The sequence below is a fragment of the Podarcis erhardii genome (genome assembly GCF_964252035.2).
Source record: "Podarcis erhardii genome assembly, chromosome: 3".
NCBI classification, from domain to species: Eukaryota; Metazoa; Chordata; class Lepidosauria; order Squamata; family Lacertidae; genus Podarcis; species Podarcis erhardii.
This window is the reverse complement of record NC_138507.1, coordinates 119,039,808-119,048,597: the sequence shown is the minus strand read 5'-3', so window position 1 is coordinate 119,048,597 and position 8,790 is coordinate 119,039,808. Positions and strand designations below refer to the sequence as shown.

General features: G+C 43.4%; 1 long non-coding RNA gene across 1 annotated transcript; it reads right to left on the bottom strand.

Moving 5' to 3' along the window:
- Positions 1-2,408: 2,408 nt before the first annotated feature.
- On the bottom strand, positions 2,409-8,578 carry LOC309338017. The gene is made up of 3 exons (XR_014154575.1): positions 8,351-8,578; positions 6,998-7,127; positions 2,409-2,631 (listed from the first exon to the last, which is right to left on the bottom strand). It is a non-coding gene; the product is annotated as an uncharacterized lncRNA (long non-coding RNA).
- Between the last annotated feature and the right edge of the window lie 212 nt (positions 8,579-8,790).

Below are 8,790 nucleotides of genomic sequence, written 5' to 3'. Positions count from 1 at the left end.
CAATGCATATCTTTTTAACGGCTTTCCAAATCAAAGTTCTTATAAACTTAACTTAATCTCTTAACATCATTCTATCTTTTCAATTCAGGATTAAACATAATAATTCATCACTTAACTTACATAAAATCCTAGGCCGCTCTAGTATTTGCAAGCTAATTCCAATTAGTTTAACTTAACGTATTTAACGAAATAATCATTAAATTTCGTCCATTCTTCCTGGTACTCCTCCTCCTTCTGGTCGCGGACTCTCCCGGTCAGGTTCGAAAAGCTCCGAAAAGTCCATCAACTTCATCTGCCATTCTTCTACAGTTGGTAGTTCTTGCGTTTTCCACTTCTTAGCTGACCATTTTGTGATTCTAAGCAACCTAGCTCGTCCATTCTGCTGGCATTTTGAAGTGGCGCCATCCGCTGAATTAACAGGTCTGTTCCAAAAATCTCGATTCAACCCCCCCCCCCCCTTGAAACAGATCACACACAGCGGCTAGTTTTGCAAGCAGATTTTGACATGTCTGTGAAGAAATGTCCTCCGCCTTCGCTCATTACGGGCTTTGTTAACCCACATTGACTCTTTGTCCCCGGTGACCTGGGCTATGTTATTTTGCAACTGTGGGCATTACCCTTCTCGAGTTTCACAACGCTTTCTCCAAATACTGCAGTGACAAAAATTACAAAATCGATGAGCTCTGGAGCTGTTGCAGCCAGAAATCAAGGTTGCTGTTTGGTTCGTCTCCCGTGCCCTGTGTCTGCCACATTTACGGAAGCACCATAGCTCATTGGTAGAGCATCAGGTTTGTGTACAGGAAGCCCAAGGTTTAATCTCTGATAGGGATGGGAATCGTCCTGGTCTGAAACACTGGAGAGGTTGCTGCCAGACAAAACTGAGATAGGTGGACCACTGGCTCCTAATAATAATAATAATAATAATAATAATAATAATAATAATAATGGGATAATGCACACAGTGACTTGCGATCTCGATCACACGCAGTCTGTAGTCCACTGGCAGTAGGAGTACAATATGGGCATGTCTTTAAGTTAACATCTTACATTAAAAACCTGACAGTACCAAATTATCGAAGGCTTTTCACTAAAGCCAGACTAAACGTCTTTCCTTCTGCAGTGTTGGATGGCAGGTTGAGAGGAGTTCCCTACCAGGACAGACTTTGCTCGTGTGCTCAAGACATTGATTCTATAAAACATATTTTGTTGCACTGTGCGAAATATGAGCAAGCCTGGTTCGCCAGAAGCGGCTTAGTCATGCTGGCCACATAACTCGGAAGCTGTACGCCGGCTCCCTCGGTCAATAAAGCGAGATGAGCGCCGCAACCCCAGAGCCATCTGCGACTGGACCTAATGGTCAGGGGTCCCTTTACCTTTACCTTTATGGTTGGAGAAATGTGCCACAAAATTCAGAGAACTGTGAATTTTGAAAGATGGCTGTGTTTCCCTCCGTCGACATGTTTGTTTCAGGAAGTGCCAGTTAGGTTGGTTCTCCATTAAAACCAAATCAAATTTCTTCTCCCTCCCTCCCATAGAAGCCAACTCCTTGGGACTGAGTTCCTTTTGCCCCTCCCTGCAATAAAATGTTTTAGGGGCCCAGCTCCAAGTTGATGTGCATTGCCATTCAAATGGGTGTGTGTGTGTGTGGTATGCTGTGTATTGTGATCGATTATGTTACCTGCCTCCCCCATATATTATTCCAGCTGGCCCCTTGCTCCCTCACATTCCTTCCTTCTCATTTTCTCTTTCCTCATCCTAACTCAGGCTTCCTCAACCTTGGCCCTCCAGATGTTTTTGGCCTACAACTCCCATGATCCCTAGCTAACAGGACCAGTGGTCAGGGATGATGGGAATTGTAGTCTCAAAACATCTGGAAGGCCAAGGTTGAGGAAGCCTGTCCTAACTGCTGCTCAGCCTTCCTCATTGGATTGTTTTGGGGATCTTCTCCCTGTTATGTACTGAGTTGAATAGGATCCAAAATGCAGCAGTCTGATTGGTCCTAGAACAATAGGATCCAAAATGCAGCAGTCTGATTGGTCCGCAGGAGCCACCCAATCCAGCTCCAAGTTGAATCCACAACCTGATTGAATCCACAACCTGATTGGCCTACAGGAGAATCCCGGATTTAACCAATCACATGCAGCCCATTGTGTAAATAATGTATATAAAGCAGATATTTTGGGGAAACATTGATTCCTCCTCACCACTATGAGCTGAATAAAGAGCATGAAATCCACTCTTGACTCCGAGTATATTTCGCTCCCCCTTTTAGGCTTTCCCCCCTCATTACATTTTGGACTTCCGCACAACCATGCCTGGTAACACCTCCCTCTTATGGCTGTAAGGTGGCATTTGGGCTAGATAACCAACAGCACTCAGGCCTGAAAACCTCAAACCAAGGAGACAAATCTCTTGAATTTGCTTTTATTGCAAGGGAACAAGCTCATACTCTCATTGTAAATGTTGCAAAAGCCCCTTCATTTTGAGCCAGATTCTCTGGTGAATAAATGGACGGGATCTCCAGCTGGGGGGTGATGCAGGATGCAGTAGCTCTCAAAGTTGAAGGAACATCTCCCATTTTTCAAAGGATCTTGAGTCAGCAGGCAGCAATTAGTCTTCTATCACATTGGGCTTAAAAGCAAACAACAATAATTATTTCAATTTCATTGCCAAGTCACAATCTTTGAGAGGTGGAAAAAGCAAAGGAAGCAATGTTGCCCCATCAGAAACATACCAAAACCCCATTGGATGACTCTGCCAATCTCAGTTTCTCACTTTCACCATTTTAAGTTCAGTTCTCGCCATTGGTATGCAAATTTTGTTTTTAAAAAGTTCCTCGTGAACTTTTGCAAGCCTCGTGACATTAACTGGGCCACCAATTGTGCAATTAAAAGACTACATATATAGTGCAATGTGCCTTTCATACTCTGAGCAGCTAACAAGTTACATACTTGATACCCTGTGCGTAACTAATGGGATATGCAAATAGCACTCATTGGTCCATTAAACTGAAATTGCATGTATTTCGTAAGCTGTCTTAGTTATACTTAGCACAACCAGTGCCTGTTCAATTAACACACTACATAATGAAGGTAATTATAAATCTAGCAAGCTGCATAATCAGTAATTCCCTTCAAGAACAACAATGAAAGTGTACACGCTTCTGAGGTTTTTTTTTGTCTTCTAGATTTGGGAAGAAATAGAATGATTGTTACAAGTCGAAGGAAGGAAGGAAGGAAGGAAGGAAGGAAGGAAGGAAGGAAGGGAGTTTTTGTATGGATCAAGTTTTTCAGTAATAGAGGAATTTAAATGGAAAAATTAAATGGATTTTAACAGAGGATAAATGCTAAATTAGAGGATGCTAAACTTGAATCCGATGTAAAAATTATAAAGGAAGCGCTCAAGAAGATAACAGTGCAGGGCAGAATAAATGGGCAATTAATATTGAAAGGTAACGTAAAAAACTTGGAGACAAGAATAAATAACTTGGCATTGTTTTATGCATTTATTTATATAGCAGGGGTCCCAACTCACCTTCACACTAAGTAAAAACCACACACCAATTCCTTAAAAGAGTTAACTGGGAGATATGGATAATAAGTGTAAACAATATAGGATTCCCATCGTAGGTATAAAAGAAAAAGTAGAAGGTTACTTTTAATCTTCTTAAGACCTTAAAGGCCTTTGGGATTTACTTTGTTTTGTTTTTTTAATTAGAATCCCAAGATCCACTGAGCAGGGATCAGTGCAAAAGCCTGCAGATCCTGAGCTATCTTTTGCCTACTTCTGAGCAAGAGGCTGCTGGGCATCCGCTAAGACGATGGATATGGTATTTGAGGCTCCTTAGTTGTGCTAACCTTGGTCACACCCACAAAGCACATTCAAAGAAATCTTATGCCTCTGTATAATAATAATAAAGTGAAACCACCCCCTCAAAAATCGAATGGCAGACCAAATTGTTAGAATACCTAGAGTTAGCAAGGATAACCAGGTTAGTGAGCGGAAACTCGATACAAGATGTTAATAAAGAATGGATAGTAATCAAAAAATATCTCAGAGGTTACTGTGATCACAAAAGCTTTATGGCAGAGACTGAATGAGTCTTGTAACATAAGGTGATATCAGAGGAAACCAGAATCAAAAAGGAGGAAAATATTTTCAGGAAACTGTGTAAAAAAATTAATCTCAAAATAGTACAACGGGTATAGTCGGAAGGTCCCCCCCCCCTTTTAAATAAAATCATATTCTGTCTCTTTTCCTATTTCTTTTCTCTCTTCTTCTTCTTCTTCTTCTTCTTCTTCTTCTTCTTCTTCTTCTTCTTCTATATTCTTTTGTATGTCTATAATTTGTAATGTCTGAAATGTGATGCTTCAAATTGTATGTATTTTAAGATTTATGTATAATAAAGGTTGATTTAAAGAAAAAGAAACTTCCCTAAACAGGGCTGCCTTCAGATGTCTTCTAAGAGTAAGATAGTTGATGATTTCCTTGACATCTGATGGGAGGGCATTCCACAGGGCGGGCGCCACCACCGAGAAGGCCCTCTGCCTGGTTCCCAGAGTTCTTGACATGTGTGTTGTTGATGTGACCTAGATGTGTACAACTGGAATGTGGTCTCCACCCAGTGTTGCCTATGTCTCTTGGGTGTGAAAGCCCTGAGCTGCACCTTTAACCATGTTGTTTGGGCACCTATTGAATTCCCCTTTCAGCAAAGCCTTCCAGGTGAAGATCTTTATCTCAGCCTGCACCTGCAATGGGAGCATTTTGAACCAGTGACATCAGCTGAGTGTTGGGAACCAGGTGTGGGAACCAAACAGTCGACTGATTCCAGTTGTGTTTGCATGCTCCTTGAGTTCTGCAAAGGCAACGTGAAAGAGGACAGCCAGGACTAATCTCTGGACTGGGTGCAAGGAAGAAAGCAGACTGCTGGGGATTTGTCGAATTCAGACTGAGCTTAGTGAGACATTGCCCCATTTGCTCCAGTAGGCTAGCCTCCACTTAAAATAATAATAATAATCATCATGGAATAGTTTTTAAACATTTGCATTGTTTTTATATGTGGAGTTGTCCTTGGTTTGTACAAATGCAACAGATATACAGTGGTACCTCAGGTTAAGTACTTAATTTGTTCCGGAGGTCCGTTCTTAACCTGAAACTGTTCTTAACCTGAAGCACCACTTTAGCTAATGGGGCCTCCTGCTGCTGCCACACCACCAGAGCACAATTTCTGTTCTCATCCTGAAGCAAAGTTCTTAACCTGAGGCACTATTTCTGGGTTAGCGGAGTCTGTAACCTGAAGCGTATGTAACCCGAGATACCACTCTATGGAGATAAATACACTAGCGGAGACATCACCTTGCCAACAAAGGTCCATATTGTTAAAGCTATGGTTTTCCCAGTAGTGATGCTTTTGAATTATAGTGTTGGAGGAGACTCTTGAGAGTTCCATGGACTGCAAGAAGATCAAACCTCTCCATTCTGAAGGAAATCAGCCCTGAGTGCTCAGGACAGATCATGAAGCTGAGGCTCCAATACTTTGGCCACCTCATGAGAAGAGAAGACTCCCTGGAAAAGACCCTGATGTTTGGAAAGATGGAGGGCACAAGGAAAAGGGGACGACAGAGGACGAGATGGTGGGACAGTGTTCTCGAAGCTACCAGCATGAGTTTGACCAAGCTGTGGGAGGCAGTAGAAGACAGGAGTGCCTCGTGTGCTCTGGTCCATGGGGTCCGGAAGAGTCAGACACGGCTAAACGACTAAACAACAACAATACACTAGCGGCCAAATTTTAGAAACCTTTTGGGAAAAAGTGTATTTCTGTTGTTTCATAAGATCACTTTTTCGGTGAGTAATACCATAAAATTATATATCAATGGAAAGATAATTTAATGAAGAATGTAATGCAATAAAGGTTGTTCAATTATCTGCATTCCATCAAAAGTTATAGCCAGATAACCAGAAAAAGGAAGCACAACTTGCTCAGGCTGATTTGCAGTCGCTTTCCTTCAGTTGAATGTAGCCAATGAGCAGGAGTGTTTAGAGAGCCAATCAGGTGTTATGAACCATCAAACTTTGGGAACACACTTTCCCCAAAAGGTTTCCACAATTTTGGCCCCTAGTGTAGCTATAGGTTTGTCTACCCAAGTTGCACAGTTAACCTAAATAAGCATTGCACTTTAAGTCATTTTCATCTTTTATCCATAGAAGCCCTGGAGAATGGCTTTTTGATGTGCAAACTATAAATCTTATAACAAAGCATACAAATACACTTAACGTACAAATTATGGTAAACATGCAAAAAAAATTGTATAGTTAACTCTAGCAAGCATCTCAAAACTTTTGTTATTGCTCCTCTCCTGCACACAAAGGTATCAGAGATATACAATTAAGCTGCTTTCTCAGTTCAGTAGATCCCTTTGGCTGAATCCAGACTGGGAAATTACTGCTCAAGTAAAATACCAACTTAAAAACACTGGGGAGGGTAAGTAGGTCATCATGAACACTGAGATAGAAATCAGTTTAGTTCAGTAATATACTCTGGATTTCACGGCGACTTTCATTGTGGAAGGTTGTACAGGGTTTCATTTAAGCTTTGATCTGGACTTCTGGAATTCAGAGTACTGGAGGTGGTGGGCAGGGAACCAAATGTGTTTCCTAGGAAGCGAGTTCCATTAAATTTGATGGAAATGATGGACTCGTGCTTAGGATGGCAGCTCAAATCAGGGGCTTCTTACAGGTGCAAAACTAGGCTTTATTTCACCCGGGACAAAGACCCAGTTTGGCACGCCCCACAAACATTTGCGTACACACACACAGGCTGAGAACCTCAATGGCACTCCTTGGAGGCTTCACCTGGGGCAAAAAACCCCCCCAAACCCCCCAGCTAACTCCCCCACAGCTTTGTCTCTGTCTTCTCAGCATGCTCAGTTCAGAAGGTGCTGGGGAGGGAAGAACCTCAGCAACTTGTAGGACCTCTCCTTTGGCGAGCTGAAGTTACCTTTTGCAACATTTTCTCAGGATTCCACATTTCCCGATCTGAAGCATGGGAGAGGGGCACTTGAAAAGTTTGCAAGCACCGTTGGCTTCATAGCATTGCCGTCTGGTGTGTGGTTTGAAAAAGGCAAATCCTGCGGAAAGTGGGGAGAGAGAGAGAGAAAGAGAGAGAGAGAGATTACTGTCCACTGCATAAGACGCACCTGACCATAAGACGCACCTAGTTTTTAGAGGAGGAAAAGGGGAAAGCCCTGTTTTTTGAGGATCAGCTCACAGTTGTGCAGCTTCTTTTGCAAAGGGGAAAAGCCCCATTTTTTGAGGATCAGCTCAAAGTTGTTGAGCTTACTTTGCAAAGGGAAAAAATCCTGTTTTTGGGGGTTCAACTCACAGTTCTGCAGCTTCTTTAGGAAAGGAAAGGGAGCCGTTTCTACAGTTTCCAGACAGATAATCTAATCAGTCACATGTCACCGGGAAAACAAACAGCCTCCTTCTGCAGAACATTCAACAATGGAGGCCTGGGCAAGGGGCCGGAAAGGGAGCCAGCGATCGACCACACATTCACTCCATAAGACGCACAGACATTTTCCCTAACTTTTTAGGAGGAAAAAAGTGCGTCTTATGGAGTGAAAAATACGGTAAATTAGGAGGAGGAAGAAAAGGAGGCACAAGTTTTCAAGCTTTATGAGAGGAGTGGGGAACCCCAGAAATATCTGGATAACTGCTGCATTCCAACTTCCCGGAAAGCTACTGCTGTTCAGTTTCCAGTCTTTCCCAACCTTGTGCCCCCAGAAATTGTTGGACTACAATTCCCATCGTCCCTGACCACTGGACCTAGCTGTCTGGGAAACCTTGGAGGCTTTTAAGCAGAGGTTGGGTGGCCATCTCTCTTGGATGCTTTAGCTGAGATTCCTGCATTTCAAGGGGGTGGGACTAGATGAAGAAGAAGAAGAAGAAGAGTTTGGATTTGATATCCCGCTTTATCACTACCCAAAGGAGTCTCAAAGCGGCTCACATTCTCCTTTCCCTTCCTCCCCCACAACAAACACTCTGTGAGGTTAGTGAGGCTGAGAGACTTCAGAGAAGTGTGACTGGCCCAAGGTCACCCAGCAGCTGCATGTGGAGGAGAGGAGACGCGAACCCGGTTCACCAGATTACGAGTCCACCGCTCTTAACCACTACACCACACTGACCCTTGGGTCCCTTCCAACTCTACGATTCTATCCTTCTATGGCAGAAAAGCTAGAGAGAAATGCTCCTTTCCTTTTTGAGGAAATAGAACATCTCAATTCCTTTCTCCCTTCCACTCGGCTATTGGCTGAGCAGCCCCTTTCTCCCTTCTTTACTCTCTATCCCTTACCTGAGGAAGCCAGGAGCAGCACAGACAAAGCAGCCCAGAACAGGTGAAGGATCTTCATGGCTCCGTTGGGGTGGACTGATGCAGCGAAGGTGAATGCAGCGTTACAAGCCAGACGGGTGTCCAGTGTTTATTGGAGGAGGGCTGGGCTGCCTATATTTGTAGGCTCCTTGGGAAGTGGTTCCCTCCTCCTGGCTTGGAAAGTCCAGCATGCCATCACCATGACCTGAGACAAGGTGCGGCTGCTGTCCAACCCATAAGCACACTGGCTTAACCAGGCAGAGATGTGGGGATAAGTGGTTTTGTCCTGTTGGAAGACCTGGCAGAGAAGCAAAACCCAGAACAAATCACTGGAGGCGAATATCCCTCTGAATACCAGAGAGAGGGAAGAGAAAGAAAGGGGGAAAAGAAAGAATGATGGAGTTCCTGGAAAATAAAGGTAT